Source organism: Hibiscus syriacus, unplaced genomic scaffold (genome assembly GCF_006381635.1).
Source record: "Hibiscus syriacus cultivar Baekdansim isolate YM2019G1 unplaced genomic scaffold, ASM638163v2 tig00110445_pilon, whole genome shotgun sequence".
Classification (NCBI taxonomy): Eukaryota; Viridiplantae; Streptophyta; class Magnoliopsida; order Malvales; family Malvaceae; genus Hibiscus; species Hibiscus syriacus.
The window spans coordinates 479758-500766 of NW_024062740.1; the positions used below are offsets into that span (position 1 = coordinate 479758).

General features: G+C 35.4%; 1 pseudogene; it reads right to left on the reverse strand.

The window, feature by feature from the left end:
* Positions 1-609: 609 nt before the first annotated feature.
* Positions 610-20410, reverse strand: LOC120125859 (annotated as a pseudogene).
* Positions 20411-21009: the final 599 nt, after the last annotated feature.

Consider the following 21009-nt stretch of genomic DNA (forward strand, 5'->3'; position numbering starts at 1 on the left):
CAGAAGGAACCCGATTTTCTGAAAACCGGTTTTTAGAAAATCGGGGTTTTTGACTCATGGTTTACCCTGGTTTTTTTACTATTTACAGTCCCATCGATTTTATAGCATGTTCCATAGCCGTCCATTATCCACTAAACTTATATCCATCCCCACCCTAATTGAATCAGGTACGGTACAAAATTTACGAAATTGTACTCGCTTACCATCCCTATTCCTGACCGATCTGTCACATGTTCCCGGTTGGGTCAACCGGTCCATTCCGGTTCAAACACCCTTGCAATTACAACACAACCAAATACACATAAAGATATATGAACCACCACTTGCAGTAATCATTTGCACTATCATTCTGGAGTTACAGACTCGAATCAAACTAGAAATATATTGATCTTGGATCCAAATAAAAAAAATAAAAAAACCCTGAAAATATACATCAGTTGTTTGAATTCAAAGGAAACCAGTGTACAGATTCGGAAAATATTTGGTGTAATAGTACGAACAATAAGTTCCTGTTTCTATTGTATAGACAGATTTCTGTACTTCTCAGAAAACTAATATGAACAAGACTTGCCAACTTTTTCAAAGTATCTAAATAACTAAACCAGATATTGCTAATGGAAGGCAACACGAAGGTGTGGCGGTTCGAAAGGAGACCCCGGAGATCCTTCGCTGCTCCGAGAATCTACCTTCCATGCATCTTGAACTTGAGCAGCAAATTGCAGGTTCCACAGCACATCCTCAACAGAAGGCCTCCCTTCAGGGTCCTTCACCAGACATTTCACACAAATTTCCATCATTGTCTTCAATGACTGATCCGAACAACATGTCCGGACTGCTGGATCGGATATGAGTCTTCTCGTTGAGTCATCAGTTGCCAAGATTGCTTCTAGCTGCATGCACAGGTTTTAATCATAGTGAGTTACTGATTTGTATGAATTGAGTTTCTTTGGATGTTCTAAGTTCAAATCAGTTATGATTTACCTGATTTTTAAGAATTTGAACTTGATTCCTGGACTTTGATGGCCTCCCCAGAATCATTTCGAGTAAAATAACTCCAAAATCATAAACATCGGACTTATCATCGTAACTTGCCCTGTTATTGAACAACAGTCAAAGGAAACAGTTTTAATGAAACATCTTATTTTAGATGTAAAAGTCAGACATCTTATCTTATTCATTACAAACCTTGTACTAGTACTTGGATCCTTGGGTGGAGCAGAAGTTCCATGGTCTACCTGCAAGATCGAGTAGAGGTAAATATGATCTCACACCAACAAATTCGAAACAAAAAGTGTCGAAAATGAAATTTTTCTTTGGTGTTCATACCCTGTCATAACCATTTTTTCGTAAAAAAATTAAATATTATTTTTAAAAACAATTATGACTTTAATTTGGAAAAATTGATGGTTTTTGATTAATTTGAAATAAAATTGAAAAGAGTCGCCATCGACCTTTGGGTTAGGTAGGTTGAATACCTAAAAACGTCTTTTAAAACAATTTTAAGAAAAATCATTTTTTAAGACAAAATTCGGTCTGCGTTACCAAAGATTCATTTAAATGGATTCGGGAGTCGGTTACGTGCGGGGAAGGATAAACACTCCCACAACGCCCAAAATTGGTACTGTGTCGCTTACACATCGTTGTAAATAGTGGAAATTATAAATCGAATATAAAGTTAAAATATGATCTATTTATCGAACATTGATTAATTTGCTTCGAATTAAATAATTAAAAAAATTCTTTAACTCGAAAAGAAATCTCGAAATTAGCAATCCTCCATCGAAAAAGCTAACTCGACTATTTCTTATCCATAAAGAATATTTCCCTCTTGATAAAATGCGAATCGAATATAAATAAAATTGACATTTTCATACAACAAAATAAATTGATTAACTAAAAATGAATCGAAAATAAAATGAAAAAATTTGAAGTTTACATAAAATAAAGTAAATTATTACACACATTGCATCATTTAAACAAATTAAATAATAAAATATACTCAATTTATTTCAAGTTCCTATGTCGTTAAAATACCGTATGGGATCGCACCACTTCGACCAAGTGATACTTTCCACGCTCATTCTATGCATTCGTGTTCTTGAAAATAAAAACCAAATATTTCATACATAGATAAAAATATAATATAAAAAAAATGTAATTGCAAATACAAAAATAAAATATTTACGTTAAATGAAATTAAGAACATTATTTGCATAATACAAATAACCGAATAACAAGTACAATAAAATCATACATAAATGACTAAAATAAATATTCACAAATGTCAGGGATAAATTCGAACATCAACCAAAATACCTAACATATAAAATCAGGGGCTAAAATGAAACTATTACAAACATTGGGACCAAAGTCAAATATCCACAAAAATGACATAACATACATTAGTAGGACTAAAATATAAACAAGGAAACATAGATGCCCAAAACAAAAGAAAATAAAATAGACATTAAACCAAATATATTAAAAAAACAGAAAATGACTAAAATAAAGCAATTAGAACTTGAAGCCAAAAATTCAAAATTCAAAGTTATATTCAGTGATTAAATAAAATAATTACACAATACGAGATCAGATTCCAACATTCACGAAAGTAGTAATATAAAAGAGTAAGGACTAAAATGAAATAAACAGAAACATAAAAGATCACAAAGTAATTAAACCAAACATCAAACAATGACTAAAATAGAATATATACGAATATGGTGACCAAATTCAAATAACAGTAAAGATAATAAAATGCATGGGATCAGTGATTAAATTGAAATATTTGAAATATTAAATCCATAATCAAATATAGACAAATATGATATAAAACATGAACAGTGACTAATATAACATTTGCAAATTTCATGACCAAATCCGAATATCAAAGGAAAATGCACAATAAACTGAAACAGTGACTAAAACGAAATAAATATAAATATCACAACCAAATTATAATATCAGCAAACATAATATACAAATTAATGACTGAAATGCAATCATTAAAAACTAAAAGGCTCGAAATAAAACAATAATAATTTCATTAAATGACTTAAATAAAGCATTACAAAGGAGAAGGGACCTAAAGTGTAGTTACCCCATGCTTGTAAAACACGGGTGCCCAGACCCTTGAAACGACGGCGTTTTGGTTAGGGAATATAAGCCCAAAACGGGCTTTCTTTGCTTCCCCTCTCTCATTTGGTTTTGATTCAGAAAACAGAGGGAGAGAGAGAGTTTCAGAACTCTCTCAACTCCCACATAAGAGAAAAGAAATAACGCCGTCGATGGTGGCGCTCACGGCGACGACGACGGCGGCGCATGGCGGCCGGAGATGCCCAACAACCCTCAAAAGAAACATCTCAACCCCCACTACTCAAAACCCCACTCCACTTTGCCTAAACACTACCCCAGTCTCCTAAATCTACCGATTTACCTCTCGAAACAACAAGCCACGGTGACCTTTGAACTCCTTGCATGCCTTCGCCGAACCTCCCTCCTCGGTAAGCTTTTTTTTCTTCTCCCTTTTTCTCTCTGTTTTCTTTATATTTTCTTTTTGGTTCTGAAAACTCCCTCTATCTCCTTTTTTTTCTTTGAACCCCGAATGGTCCCCCTTTTATCTGTCTTCTCTTTTTTGATTTTATGTTAGCTTCCATGATTTGTGATGATTGACTTTGCTGCCCGAGACACTAGGGTCGACAGAGGCTAGATGTACCTTAGGATATCATTTGGATTTTCTTTTGATTTTTTCCTTTATTTTTCTCTGATTGCTCTGACTGATTTGGTATTTGATGGCCTTGTTGTCACTGTGGATGATAGATTGACTCGATGAGAGGTTCGACGGTGGCTTGAGGCTCGGTGATATTCGGCTTGAACGGCTACTGGAACATTGAAGAGGCGCGACGGTTGGATTGGCTTAGGGTTGTGAAACCCTATTTACCATCGATCTGGACCGTTGAATGGGTCCAGATCGAATGGTCTATGTTGGTGCGGCGCTGGGATGTTGATACCCTAAGGTTAGGGTTTAGTTGGGTCGGTGTAGGTTGTGCATTGGGTTAGGGTCTGTAACCGGGCTGCTGAGTGATGAGTATGGGCTCGGGTCAATTGGGCTTCGTTTGTTGGGCATGGGTTGGCCTGCAAAACAGTGTAATATGTAAAGTGTAAGTTAAATAATAATAATAATAATAATAATAATAATAATAATAATAAAATTTAAATTAAATAGAGAAGACCCGGACAAAAATGAGTGTCTACAGCTGCCCCTCTTTGCACATTCTTGTGTTAACAAGAATAGGAAAAAGACGACACGACAACACGTTTTTGTCTGGTTCTCTCCTTTTTAAGCTTAGAAATTGGATAATGTTGGTTGTTGGGGACGACACTGCTCATACGTGATGAAGAGTTCGAGTCGTCTAAAGGTGACAAGGTTCCTATATGATGAGGAAATCTGGTCGAGGGATGACACTGCTCATACATGATGAAGAGTTCTTGGCCATCTTTAGGAAGGGTGATAACTCGGTTCCTACGTGATGAGGACGACTGGTTATCTATGGTTGACACGGCTCCTACGTGATGAAGAGGTCTGGTCGGGGGATGACATTGCTCATACGTGATGAAGAGTTCTTGGCCATCTTTAGGAATGGAGATAGCACGGTTCCTACGTGATGAGGACGACTGGTTATCTATGGTTGACACGGCTCCTACGTGATGAAGAGATCTGGTCGGTGGATGACACGGCTCATACGTGATGAAGAGTTCTGGTCATCTTTAGGAATAATGGTTTCAAAAGAAACCGACTCAAAGATGATGTTTCAAAAGAAACAGACTCAAATATGTTTTTGTTAAGAGAAATTGTCTCAAGAGAGACAAAATTCATTTCAATAGAAACGACTCAAAGATGGTTTTATTTCAAGAGAAACAAACTCAAAGATTTTGTATTTCTAGAAAATTTGTCTCAAGAGAGACAAAATTTGTTTTAATAGAAACGATCTCAAAGATGGGTAGTTTCAAAAGAAGTTGTCTCGAGAGACAAAATTTTGTTTCAAAGGAAACAAACTCAAAGATTTTTTTCTCAAAAGAAATTGTCTTTAAGAGATAAAATTTTGTTTCAAAAGAAACAGACTCAAAGATGGATTACATCTTAAGTGAGACCAAATTTGTTTCAAATGAAACAATCTCAAAAGTTAGTTTTTCATTAGAAATTGTCTCAAGAGAGACAAAATTTGTTTTCAAAGAAACAATCTCAAAGGTTGATTTTTCATTAGAAAATGTCTCAAGAGAGACAAAATTTGTTTTTAAAGAAATAGACTCGAATATGATTTTTTTTTTCAAAAGAAACAACTCAAAGATTTTTATTCAAAAGGAACAGACTCAAAGATTTGTTTCAAGAGAAACTGTCTCAAGAGAGACAAAAATTGTTTTAAGAGAAAAAGATTCAAAGATTGTCGATTTTGTTTATAGGGAAACAATATCAAAGTGTTTATTTTGTTTCAAAGGAAACAATTTCAGGATTTTTGTTTAAATGGGAAACTGTCTCACGCGAGACGAATCAGCTTTGAAAATCTCAAGTGATATTAATTTTGTTTTAAGTAAAACAACTTTGAAATTTGTATTATGAGGGAAAATGTCTCAAGTGAGACGAAATTTGTTTCGAAATAAACAACAATCTCAAGTAAGATTAATTTTGTTTCAAGTGAAGCAAATTCAAAATTTGTATCTCAAAGGAAAAATGTCTCAAGCGAGACGAAATTTATTTTGAAAGAAACAATAATCTCAAGTGAGATTAATTTTGTTTTAAGTGAAACAAATTCAAAATTTGTATCACAAAGGAAAAATGTCTCAAGCGAGACGAAGTTTGTTTTAAGATAAATTGTCTTAAGTGAGACAAAATTTGTTTTTCAAGAAATGTCTCAAGCGAGACAAAATTTTGTTTCAAGAAAACTGTCTCAAGCGAGACAAAATTTGTTTTGAGAAATTGTCTCAAGCGAGATAAAGTTTGTTTTGAGAAATTGTCTCAAGCGAGACAAAGTTTGTTTTTGAGAAATTGTCTCAAGCGAGACAAAGTTTTGTTTCGAGAGAAACAACATCAAAGGATACTGATAGTCTGTTTGTTCCTGCTGGCGGAGGAAATGTCTTAATTGTTGATTTCAAGAAGCCAAATCTGTGGATTGCATTGTTCTTTCAGGTTGAAAACATCTGGTTATTTCCGAGCTCTTATTTCCTGAAAAATCAAAATGATGCATTTTTGACCGACTATCTTGGATGTTATGATGGATGTCAAGATGAAATTTATTGAATTTTTTATTGAATTTGTCCTCAAGTGAGGAGAAAAATGTATTTAATACACATGATGATGAATGCAAAGACACAAATTTCATGTGTTATGTATATATGTATGTATATATGTATGTATGTATGTATGTATGTATGTGTATGTATGTATGTATTGATGTATGTTTTTCTTAGTCTGTAAGGAGAATGGTTGCGAGGGGAGTCTTCACTCTATCATTGATTCAGTTTGTCTGCATTTCCAATATGGTGTATTCTTGCAAACCTCAACCTGAGACAATTTGTTTTCCTTGCCCCATCAAAATTTGCCCTAAAAATTTGTCTTTTCTTGCCCCAGCTTCAATCTTGAGCTTCAGAGGGATCTTCGTTGAATTCCAAGATATGCCTCCAGAGAGATTATCTTGTTTGAAAAACGTTTTTCTTCTTCTTGTATTTTTCAACAGTATGAAAATATCAATTAAAAGAATTTTGAAAAATGTTTAATCAAAAGTTTTGAAAATATTGCTCCTTTCAAGGTTTCACAATTGACAAATCATAAAACAAGAGTTCATTGGATATCAAAGAATTAATTACTCTTTTAATCCTTCAATAAATTATAGCTATTTGACAAGTGTCAAGATCAATGCCATCTACATGGTATGGTTAAGTAAGAAAATGATAAAAATGTCTCAGGTTGCTATTTTTGGTCAAAGGTATATAGTTCTCATTTATTTGTTATTCACTGAACTGATGGAGTAGCTGTTGTACTTATTTATTGGAAGTGTTCTCCGATTCCCAGTTTTCATGATCACACTCGGGTTGTGCAATGTCTCATCAAGGGATTTGTGCGATCGCCTCTTATGCAAAAGTTGCACCATCCTCATATTCGAGCCGCCTTTTCAGGTTTTCAACTCGAATCCTCCTTTGGTTTCAAAACGCTATTCAGAATTTACGTCTTGAACCCCCCTTTGTTATTTTTCTCATCTATCATGCATTAAAGATTTTAGAAAACCTTTTTTTAAATAAAAGATTAATTCTGATGGGCGGAATGAAATCTGAAGATAGTCTCTTCTGTTTAGAAATTCATGTATGATTAGAAGGGACTTTTAAGGTACGTGATGTAGGCCATGGTTCAGAGTTATGAAAGAAAGTGATAAAAGGCCCAAACAAGTGTTTAAGGGTAATTGAACCAAGGATCAATTCGTTCTGATGCTTTCAATCTTGCTTTGCTCAATTTGGATATGCTCGTATGCGTCTTACTCTTGATGTTCTATGATCTTCGAGTGAAGTAATTCTGAAATGACTGTGCTTGATCAATCTCATAGTTTGAAGCTTGATGAGTCATTTGAGTCGAGGGAGTCTTTGTCTATGCTCCTTGTTTTCTTTTTTCTCTTTGCTTTTTTTTTTTTTTGCTTTTTTTTGCTTTTCTTTGATTTTCTCTTTGTTTTTCTTTTTTCTTTTCTCTTCGCTTTGATTTGACATTCACACTTGGCATTTGGCTCACCTTTCGGTATCTTATCTAGATCAATGGTCTTCAATCATGCGAGCAGATTTCCTCCAACTTGCCCCCCTAGTATGGAGGGTGATCCTTGGTTAGGGTTGAATCAGAAGAAAACATGATAATTCAGGCTCAAAAAGGGGACACAAGGGATATATTTTCTCCTTTTGTGAAGGGATAAAGAAAGAAAGTCGTTCATCATCTCATACACAGAAGTCCTTGCAGAAGAGGTATCCCCAGAGGGATATATTTTCAGGATTAATTTTTATTTAAATGAAAACAATGTAATTAATGCATGATAGAATTATTTTGAATGAATTTTATTTTTTCTTTTCGCTTTTTTTTTTGTTCTCAGCATGTCTCAATTGCTCATGCTCGTCTTCAGAAAATTGATGCGAGATGCCCCACACAGTGTCTTCTTTGTAGGAAGGTTTATGTTCAAGTGAACATCTTGTACTCAATGTCTGTAGGTTTTATTGGTAGAAAAATGTTGGTTTTACGTCTAAGAAGACGATTGTGACTTTATTGACTCAAAAAAAGGTATGGGTATGACTTTTGTGTCTCAAAAAAGTAAATGCAGTGTTTCAAGGTGGAAAGAATGTTTCAAGGCCTTAAAGAGAGGGAATGTTTCAAGGTCGAAAAGAATATTTCAAGGTCTCAAAGAGATAGAATGTCAAAATTTGGTTATTTGGTAGTGATCAGGAATTATTTCAGGTAAAAATCGAGATTTTATTTTGGGTTTTAGACGGGATAAGATAGGTCCAATCTTGGCATATGTCAAAGATCTATAATTCTTGAAGAATTAAGAGAATATGTAATTCATTTGATATTCAAAGAACTCAAGATTAAAATTTGTTCCATTATTCAACCTTAAAAGGTAGTATAAATTCAAGTATTAAGATTAAAAATATTTAAGCAAATATAAAAGATATAACAAAACGAGTTCAAACAAAACAATCTCTCAGTTCAAGTGTTAAATGCAATGCCCCAATTTTCTTCTATTGTACATGCCCTGACTTCATTACGTTCTGGATCTTGATCTTCAGTGTCTTACAATTCTCAGCGGAATGACTGAAGCTTCCTATGTTGTAGTTGTACACGAGATCAACATCATGGATCTCCAGGAATGAGGACTCTTTTCTCATATCATCTTGGAAGACTCAATCCTACAACCAGCCGAACAAGCTCTCGTCGTAATGGTTTCAACTTCTTACTTCTATTCTCAATGTGGTTAGAACCACTTCATCGAATCCTCCACTGATTAATTCCATGTTTTCATGAACGATGCATGTGAAAATGCAAAAAAATACAAATGCAAAATTGATGCGAATGCAGATGCAAAAAATGTTGATCCCAACGATGAATATCATAGAATAATTTTCACCAGAAATAAAAGCCTTCACATTACAAGGCAGTCCACTTCACAGACATGTCTTCGCTTAGATGGTTGAGTCTGAAGTAGATCGCTTCTTCGTCTCGGATCTTCGTCCTTGAAACGATGCCCCTTAAGCGTTCTGTAACCTAACTCCGTTTATGCCCCAGTAATGTTGAAGTTAGTGTGTCACTCCTTGATAAATAGTGATGAAATGATTGTAGATGAGAATATACTGCTGGATTACTCTTTGTCTCAATGGATCATCTTTTTAGTCTCGAATGTTGCACAATCTTCGAGCTCACTGCTTCGTCTCGGATATATTTGGAACTGATGCCCCTCAATGCTCTGTAAAACTAACTTTGTTAATGCCTAGCCGGTGCTGAAGCTATTGCGTCGCTCTTTGATGTGTAGCGATGACATGATTGTAAATAAGAATCTACTGCTAGATTACTTCTAGGATCAGTAGATCACCATTCCAGTCTCGAATTATGGACGATCTTCGAGCAAATCTCATTTTTGTGTTCTGAGCTTCTTTTAACCCTCGGTGCATGTCTGTATACGAGACTGCTTGATTGAAAACTTTTACCTCTTCTTGTGAAAATTTCTCTCTCGAATATCCCCTTGCGAAACAACACTTTTCACATTATGTCATGACGATGCAATGCAATGCAAAGAAGGATAAAAAATGACATAAACAAAATAAATAAGTTAGTGTATAAAAACAAAAGAGAAAAACGAGTTAGTATGTGTAAAATAATTTATACGGATAAAAATGTTATTCAAAGATGAATATAACACCTACCCGACATGATATCTACCCTAACATGCTTTAATAGATAACAATCCTACCCGGACATGCTTTCTACCCAAAATTATCTATTTTCAAGAAATTGGTCCTGATCGCATGGTATCTAGTTCGCATGCTTTTATTCAACAGAATATGAAACGAAAAGGAAAGGTTCAGAAACGATCCTCCTTTGTGTACACCTAAGTTGGGTACCTACTAACGGACAAAGGTTCAGTATCACTATACCTAGGGTGATCGCTCTATGGTTCACTATATGCATGGTTTCGGCTCTAACAGAAAAAGGGAACTCAAATTGTCCTTGATGTCGGTGCCCCCTTGGGCTGCCAGACCCTCAATCCTCACCCATTACAGGTTTCAAACGGAATGAGTTCAATTCGAGGGGATTCACTACCTTATACCCATACGAGGAATAAATCCCTACGAAGGTATAAGGTATGTATCCCATGGGTTATTTGCTAAAACTCATACGGAGAATAAATTCTTACGAGAGTAAAGCATTCACCTCGACTAATTTGGATCAAAGCTCGTGTCTAGAGCTTATGTTATGCAAATGTATGTGATGTGTGTGAGGAGGAACGTACCTACCTTTGACTCAAAACAGAAAAGAAAAAAACACGACAAAAACTTGGACCAATCTGAAAGAAAAAAATCAAATGTTAGTATGACAAATAAAAAATGAAGCAATTAAAAACTTCAATAAACGGATCATAGATTAACTAAAGAGTCGAACTCATAAATCCGACCACAACGACAATGTGTAAGCGACTTACAGCTCGACTCTAAAAAAATTCCCCAGTGGAGTCGCCAAGCTGTCATAACCATTTTTTTCGTAAAACAATTAAATATTATTTTTAAAAACAATTATGACTTTAATTTGGAAAAATTGATGGTTTTTGATTAATTTGAAATAAAATTGAAAAGAGTCGCCATCGACCTTTGGGTTAGGTAGGTTGAATACCTAAAAACGTCTTTTAAAACAATTTTAAGAAAAATCATTTTTTAAGACAAAATTCGGTATGCGTTACCAAAGATTCATTTAAATGGATTCGGGAGTCGGTTACGTGCGGGAAGGATAAACACTCCCACAACGCCCAAAATTAGTACTGTGTCGCTTACACATCGTTGTAAATAGTGGAAATTATAAATCGAATATAAAGTTAAAATATGATCTATTTATCGAACATTGATTAATTTGCTTCGAATTAAATAATTAAAAAAAATTCTTTAACTCGAAAAGAAATCTCGAAATTAGCAATCCTCCATCGAAAAAGCTAACTCGACTATTTCTTATCCATAAAGAATATTTCCCTCTTGATAAAATGCGAATCGAATATAAATAAAATTGACATTTTCATACAACAAAATAAATTGATTAACTAAAAATGAATCGAAAATAAAATGAAAAATTTGAAGTTTACATAAAATAAAGTAAATTATTACACACATTGCATCATTTAAACAAATTAAATAATAAAATATACTCAATTTATTTCAAGTTCCTATGTCGTTAAAATACCGTATGGGATCGCACCACTTCGACCAAGTGATACTTTCCACGCTCATTCTATGCATTCGTGTTCTTGAAAATAAAAACCAAATATTTCATACATAGATAAACATATAATATAAAAAAATGTAATTGCAAATACAAAAATAAAATATTTACGTTAAATGAAATTAAGAACATTATTTGCATAATACAAATAACCGAATAACAAGTACAATAAAATCATACATAAATGACTAAAATAAAATATTCACAAATGTCAGGGATAAATTCGAACATCAACCAAAATACCTAACATATAAAATCAGGGGCTAAAATGAAACTATTACAAACATTGGGACCAAAGTCAAATATCTACAAAAATGACATAACATACATTAGTAGGACTAAAATATAAACAAGGAAACATAGATGCCCAAAACAAAAGAAAATAAAATAGACATTAAACCAAATATATTAAAAAAACAGAAAATGACTAAAATAAAAGCAATTAGAACTTGAAGCCAAAAATTCAAAAATTCAAAGTTATATTCAGTGATTAAAATAAAATAATTACACAATACGAGATCATATTCCAACATTCACGAAAGTAGTAATATAAAAGAGTAAGGACTAAAATGAAATAAACAGAAACATAAAAGATCACAAAGTAATTAAACCAAACATCAAACAATGACTAAAATAGAATATATACGAATATGGTGACCAAATTCAAATAACAGTAAAGATAATAAAATGCATGGAATCAGTGATTAAATTGAAATATTTGAAAATATTAAATCCATAATCAAATATAGACAAATATGATATAAAACATGAACAGTGACTAATATATAACATTTGCAAATTTCATGACCAAATCCGAATATCAAAGGAAAATGCACAATAAACTGAAATAGTGACTAAAACGAAATAAATATAAATATCACAACCAAATTATAATATCAGCAAACATAATATACAAATTAATGACTGAAATGCAATCATTAAAAACTAAAAGGCTCGAAATAAAACAATAATAATTTCATTAAATGACTTAAATAAAGCATTACAAAGGAGAAGGGACCTAAAGTGTAGTTACCCCATGCTTGCAAAACACGGGTACCCAGACCCTTGAAACGGCGGCGTTTTGGTTGGGGAATATAAGCCCAAAACGGGCTTTCTTTGCTTCCCCTCTCTCATTTGGTTTTAATTCAGAAAACAGAGGGAGAGAGAGAGTTTCAGAACTCTCTCAACTCCCACATAAGAGAAAAGAAATAACGCCGTCGACGGTGGCGCTCACGGCGACGACGACGACGGCGCACGGCGGCCGGAGATGCCCAACAACCCTCAAAAGAAACATCTCAACCCCCACTACTCAAAACCCCACTCCACTTTGCCTAAACACTACCCCCAGTCTCCTAAATCTACCGATTTACCTCTCGAAACAACAAGCCACGGTGACCTTTGAACTCCTTGCATGCCTTCGCCGAACCTCCCTCCTCGGTAAGCTTTTTTTTCTTCTCCCTTTTTCTCTCTGTTTTCTTTATATTTTCTTTTTGGTTCTGAAAACTCCCTCTATCTCCTTTTTTTTTCTTTGAACCCCGAATGGTCCCCCTTTTATCTGTCTTCTCTTTTTTGATTTTATGTTAGCTTCCATGATTTGTGATGATTGACTTTGCTGCCCCGAGACACTAGGGTCGACAGAGGCTAGATGTACCTTAGGATATCATTTGGATTTTCTTTTGATTTTTTCCTTTGTTTTTCTCTGATTGCTCTGACTGATTTGGTATTTGATGGCCTTGTTGTCACTGTGGATGATAGATTGACTCGATGAGAGGTTCGACGGTGGCTTGAGGCTCGATGATATTCGGCTTGAACGGCTACTGGAACGTTGAAGAGGCGCGACGGCTGGATTGGCTTAGGGTTGTGAAACCCTATTTACCATCGATCTGGACCGTTGAATGGGTCCAGATCGAATGGTCTATGTTGGTGCGGCGCTGGGATGTTGATACCCTAAGGTTAGGGTTTAGTTGGGTCGGTGTAGGTTGTGCATTGGGTTAGGGTCTGTAACCGGGCTGCTGAGTGATGAGTATGGGCTCGGGTCAATTGGGTTTCGTTTGTTGGGCATGGATTGGCCTGCAAAACAGTGTAATATGTAAAGTGTAAGTTAAATAATAATAATAATAATAATAATAATAATAATAAAATTTAAATTAAATAGAGAAGACCCGGACAAAAACGGGTGTCTACATACCCTATACGCATTCTTTGCTAATAAGGGCAGGTTGTAACTGCTAATCTTTGCAACAAAGTTCTGATCCATCAAAATATCAGTTATTTTCAGATTATTTGAGTACACACCAGGCACAAACCCTGTGTGCAAAAATTGGATGCCCTTTGCTATCCCAATTGCAGCCGATATGCGTTGTGCCCATGTAAGCGAGCGTCTGCCATGGCCTTCTGCAAACCAGAATGTAAACAAACAATCAAAACACATAGATATGATAAAATATACACTATTTTAAGGACTCTTGGACTGTCATCCCTAAACCCAAGTCTGAGTCAAACATGGGTGTCCGGCACGAATACTTCACGAAACTAAAGAGTCGAGCTCTGTGGAGAAGAAGGGTTAAATAGTGTGGCCCCGAATCTATCAGCCGAGAAAATTTTAATACAGGGGATTTGCCTGATATCCAGCTCCTGAGAGTGCCATTTGGTACATATTCAAAGATCAAAAATATTCTGCTGACACTTGAATCATCCAAGTAGCATTCAAAGCAATGGCCAAGAGCACTGACTAAATGGCGATATCTCAATTTGGAAATAAGCTCTACATGGTGCATAAAGCTTTGAGTGCTATGGCTTTTCTTCGTTTTCAGGCATCTAATGGCCACAAACATGCCATCTTTCAGCCTACCTCTATACATCTGAAATCATAAAGCTCAATGTGTTAGAAAACTTGCACACACAAAATCCCATATTTTTGTTCTAGATAATCGGAGAAACAATCGGAAAATAATTAAAAATGGTCATTGAAGCCCTTAGAGTACACTATTCAGTTGCAAAATTAGTGAAGCACAGGCTCACTTCTTATTATGAATCAGATTCAGTTTTACCAATGAAAAGGCTATGGATTTCGAAATCCGATCACCGACTTGAACAAAACTTTGGTACCATATAGAGAATCATTGAACTTTTAATTAGGCTCTTTTTAACCATATCACATACTTGTCCCTGAGAACCTTCACCCATGAAAGCAGCTGTGTCAAAGTTGTTTGTAGCAACCTCAAGTTCTTCTAATGAAAAGGTTCGATAAGCTGGAAGTCCCAGTGCTCCCAGATTCATTGCTTGCGATAAATACCCTTCGAGTAGCCGAAAGTCATATAGTCAGATTGAAAGTAATAAAGCTGGAGTCATTGTCATTAACTAGAGAAAGAGAGATAGATAGAATGGGGTCTTACTTGCATCAGATCGTAACTTCGATGTGTACACAGTTGATGCTTTCTCTGCAATCAATCTTGTAGTAGGTTTTTTTATTGTCTTATCCGCGTTCAACCTCCTAACGAAAAAGAAAACAAGACCGAGAACTAATATTCCACCCATAATTCCTCCGGTTATGGCCATGGCAAGTGCTACTTTTGAAGTTTTGGACTTCTTTTGCTGAGGTAAGATTCCCACAGCCAAGGCTTCATTGTGACAGAAGGAAACCGGATGTTGGTTTTCCTTTCCGGTTGCCAGGCAATTTCGAGCATACAGGGAAACTCGGTCTTTGGAATCCGAGAGACAGCTTGGCAAGTGTCCAGTCAAATGGTTTGATGATAAATCTGCAAATTCAAGCTCCGCATTGCAAGAAGTGTTCTCAGATAGCATCCCGGTGAGCTTGTTGTCTGCAATATTCAAGTAAGTAATGGAAGGTAGGGATAACAATGATGGAGGAAACGGCCCAACAAATCTGTTGAATGACAAGTCCAGCCATTCAAGTTGGTAATATGAGCTCAATTCAGGAGGAATGCCTGATTGAAACCTATTCTTTCCCAAAACGAGGCGAACCAACTTGTTGCCAAGAGGAGGAAACCGAGGTCCGAAAGCATTATCTTCGAGATCAAGCTCTTGAAGATTAGTCAAACTACTAAGATCAGGCACTTCCCCATAGAAGTGGTTATGTGAAAGTGCAAGAACTCGAAGATTCTCCAAACTGGTTAACGATTCGGGAAAAGATCCATTGAACAAATTCTTTCTCAAACTCAGAACTGTCAGAATCCGAAACGAACCGAACCATTCAGGTAGGTGACCGGAGAACAAGTTATCATCAAGTATGACTGTTTGAAGGCTAGTGACAGATGAAAGCTCACGAGGGATTGTCCCATATACTGAGTTCGAACTCATGTTGAATATTTCCAACGAGACTAAACTCGAAATTTTACCAGGCAATGGCCCCCATAAACCAAGAGAAACCAATGTCAGAACTTTCAAGTCCGGAAGCTTAACAAGTGCATTGACAAAGGAATACATGGAAAAGTTTCAAGGTAGCACAGGAGTTCCTTTACTTCCAATAATATGCAACTGAGTTATACTTTCTTCATAGCACACCACAGTTACTTGCGATTTCGGTTCAGAGTTGCAGAAGTCAGTTGAGCTATTCCAGCTACTCAAAATATCTGGATAATTTAATAGCGAACTGCTCTAAATGACTGATTAGAAGTAAGATTATAGCAAGAACTAGAACCATCTGATGACTGAATCTTTTAGCCATTGGAAGCATATACAGCAGCAAAATTAGGCTAAAAGCAGAACAAAACGAAGAAGCTTTGAAGAACTAGAAACTTAGCATAAGTTGCAGATATACCATCAACTCAAAACAAGCAGCAATCTTACAATACTGTCCAAATTATGCAGAAAAACCAGAAAAAGGGTGTTGTGGTTTGTCACTATCAATCACTGAACCTCACATTCATAAGATCATTAAGGAACACCTGCAAACATTACCATAATCATAAAAATTAGGAAAAGGAATAAACTCAAACAGATAGAAAACTGAAAATTTTAATATTTAGCATAATGATTATCATTTGAGTACATAAACATTACCAATACCATAGTAGGTAGTAAGTAGTGACAGATTTGGAGCTTGAACTTCCTGTTGGAGAGCACTTAAAGAGATAGTTCACAAGTCACAAAAGACAAGCTCAAGAAATCAATAACTGTGACTTGAAAACGAAGGAATTCCCAAACCAGAAACAAGAAACCTCTCTCAAAAAGAAACTAAAACCAGATTCGGATTATGGACGACTCCCACTTGCATTTGGTACCCACTTCAGTTTTATTGTTCTTTTTTCTTTTAAGAAGTGTCCTCTTTCAAGTCTTTTTAATCACCATTGACAACAAAGGGAAAGAACCATATCAACCACACAATCAGTGATGAACCTCTAGATCCTAAAAACCTGTGTCACTTTTGGGTTGATGATGCAAGCCAAGACAAGCAAGTGACAAGTGTTCAGAAAAAGAAACTTGTAAACGAAATGCTGACCCTTAAATCCCACAAACCGACAGTGTAGCTCAGAAACAAGTTTCTTTTCCTCTTCCTATAGCTTTTGTCACTTTTGTTCACAAAAGGGTCTCAAAGAGAAGCTAGGTTTCCAAAAGGCAAAAGAAACGAAGAATTCATGAAGAAGATTGAAGAAAACTGAAACAACCTTTATTCTCCAGGCTGAGAATCCCCGGACAAACAGGTTGTTTCACAGTGAAGTTGATCAGATTCTGCCATTCTGGATAAATAATTGGATTGGAAAGAAAAGGAAGATTGGTGTACAAGGTGTGCAATGTGTAAGCTTGTCTTTCATGGTTTATTTTGAGAGGTATGAAACCACTTCCCATGTCTCAGTCTGTTACCTTTGCGGCCTTTCTTTTCATTGTTTTTTCCTGCTTTGGTACTTAGAGTAAGTCCCACTTGCATTTAACTTTAATGCTGAACTTTTTCACAATTTCAAATCCAGTTTGTTCAATTGTTATCTGACAATATTGCCAGAAACCATTTTCAGCTTTACTGGTTGTAATTATATTTATTAATTTAGGAGGATTACAAGGTAGCAAGTACGTCCATTAATTACAATAATTTGTGAAAATATTGTTCTAAGCATGAAGAATATTTTGGGCGATAAACTGACACCTTTTCGTCGAATATTTCCCTTTCTAGCATCGTTTGATCGATATTTCTCGAAGTGGTACCCTTTCGGCTGAGGTGGCACAAAGGCGCATCCCCGGGGACGCGCTTTACCCGAATTATGCTGACTCGGCTGCCACATGTGAAAGGCGCATCCCCGAGGACGCGCATTCACGAGGTTCTGCTGAGTCGGCTACCACGCTGGTATTTTTTTTAATAATAAAGATTTTATTTTTATTGTATTATAAATTAGTAATATATTATGTAAAGTGTTTCGGTTATAATTTAAGAATTATCGAATGTATTGTTTTATCACTTAATTTTATTTTGATTATCGATCTATTAATTTTATCACTTAATTATTTAAATGTTATCAATTTAGTCATCTGTTATCAATATTTAACGAAAATATTGATGCATAAGTTAATAAAATTAGTATAATTACACATTTAATCTTCAATACTTACATATATTTATGAATTTAGTCTTACTGAAAATTTAATTTAATAAATTTAATCCTCCAATCAGAACATGAAATGTGTCATCGAATACATAAATTTTTTTATAACTTTTAAGTTGTTTAATTTAATATTTTTTCTCTACTTAGAAGGTGGAGTTATTATAATATTTTTAAAAAAATTATAATTAATAATATTAATTATTATATTAAATAAAGATCATAAAATATTTTTTAAATAAATTTTAAAAAACTAAAATTTATTTAGTTGTACATACATTGAGAAATTATACAAAATGCAATTACATTTAAATATTAGAAACAAAAACATTCATTTAAATAGAATATTAATTACATAAGGGTTAACGGTTATGTGATGATAACAGAGCTGAACATTTTTTTCTATTATGCCCGATGTTTCTACAATGCTCACATCATTTTTATTCTGTTGACTTCTCCCGAATATCCATATCACAATGTATTCTAATAGATTTTGGACGACTTGAGTCCCTCAATAGCAATGGATATGGTACAATTGTAAGCCGAGTTTGAATCTCATATGGGTCTCTTTCGTTTCCTATGGGCGGAAACTCAAATTCATATACCTTGAATACTTGTGAAAGTTCGTATATGGGATCAACATAATTTTTGTAGTTCAAATGCGAATGTGAGCAAGTTGCAATGACATGAAAGCATGGATATTTGAGTGCTTGAAAGAAACCACAATTGCACCACCTCTCTTGTAGATTAACTCTGAAAGAGTTAGCTTCAATCCCTTGCAGCGGATGTGACATTTCGGTTACAAGAAACAATTCACGGGTGCGAGAAAAATTTGTAACCAACATTCCATTTGATGCATCCATTTTTTTTTTTCTTTAAATCAGCTACTAGTCTTGGGTGGTAAATATGGTCGTTTTGAATCCAAGTAAGAGCTTGTCCACCGAGCTTTGCAAAGAGTTGACCCAAACGAAAATAAGTCGTTTTGACCAACGCCGTGACTGGTAAATGACACACCCCCCTTTAAGGTTGAATTTATTGCTTTAACAAAGTTTGTTGTCATATAACCATAGGGATACCCCCGTCATACGCATTTGTCCACATTTCTTTGTTGATCTCCATAATATACTCGCACCCCTTCTTATTTTTGTCAAACAACTCTTGTAGAATCGACTCAAACCTTTGAGGTAAGAGTTCGTAACCTAAGCAATTAGGAATATGTAATAGTTAATATGAAGTATAAATAAGTAATACAAAAATGATAGAAAAATTGGGAAAAAGTAACATACCCATCCGCATGACTAACTGACGTTCATCGTTCTTCTTGTATTTTTCGTAATAGTTTACAGTAATATGACGGACACAATAACGATGTTGAATATGTGGAGGTCTATACATTGTACCCAAAAAGTCCATTGCTACTTTTATCCCGGCTCCTCGGTCTAAAATAATGCATACTCGTTCCCTGGTGACAACATGTAAACGTAAATTTTTAAGGAAAAAAGCCAAAGAATCAATGTCTCCTCCTTGAACGAGGGCAACCACAACAGGAAGAATATTGCGGTTTCCATCTTGGACCACAGCCAATAATAAAACTTTCTTGTATTTCCCATACAAGAAAGTACCATCAATTTGAACAATTGGTTTACAATACTTGACTACATTAATACACTGAGGGTAAGTCCAAAAGACACAGTAGAATTAGCAGCGATCGCGAACCACTCGATCATTCACGTAATGATGTTGAGTTTCAAACTCAACAATTGTCCTGAGATTGAGTCTTTGCACAACATGAAACCAACTGGGCAACTCGTTGTAAGAGGAATCCCATTCGCCATGAAGTTTGCAAATGGCATTCTGTTTTGCCAACCAAGATTTTTTTATAGGAGACGGTGTACCCATATTGTGACTGTATAGCATAAATCAACACTGCAACAACTATATGAGAGCTTTGCTTCACAATGGGCATGATTGCTTGGCAAATAATGTTGGAGTCCAAGTTGGGATGATCCTGGTTTATACCTCTTGCACAACACGTATGAGGACCGTTGTATCTGGTTAGTTCCCATAAGTTGTTCTTCCTCTTCCTCTTTAATACACGGACCATCCATTGGCATCCGTTGTCACGTTGGACGCAATAGCAGACATATTTCTCCATGTTAGATCGATCAACTCAGGATTGAACTGAGTTACGAATATTGTAACTCTTTATTGCCATCATTGTTTCCTCATTCGATGTGAAATCCATTCTAATATGTAAATCATCGTTATTGACTGTTGACTGAAGTCCATAGTTGCCAACATCAGGAAGATCCAGAAATTCAGGTTCATACATTGCATCATAATCAGCCCCATACATATGTGCATGAAGTTCGGATGGTGTTGTATTTATCGGAACGTCATCCTTATCATCATCAGAATGTACGTTAAACTGTGGTGAGTCAGGTTCAACGAATAATCCCATTTCAGCACCATCTGCACCTGGCTCCCGAAGAGGTTCTTCTGGTGGGGATGAGGGTTCCTCTGATAATCCAATGTTAAGGTCAAATAAGTTCCCGCTTTCGTGTCCTCCCCTTGAACATGAGGCCATTGTATTATGTGGGATGTGAATAGACTGACGTCTCGATGACATTTCCATATGTAAGTCGAAAATATTGGCAGATGAATGTATGCCCCTTGAAGTAGAAGAGATGTTGTCATATGGATTATTGGTGAAGCCACGTGGGTTGAGATCATAAGTAGTTACAGATGAATGCCTTTCTATTAAACTTGATGGCATGGCATCTGGCATTGGATCCGCCATTAATGATGTGAAATCATTACAGATCAGTTACGTCGGGCTATCAACTTGATCAACTTGATATGTAATGCCAAAGTGAGAGGAATATGAGAGACCACGAGAAGCACGAACCTCAATAAAAGTGGCATACATTTCAATAATATATTGTGAACTCCCCA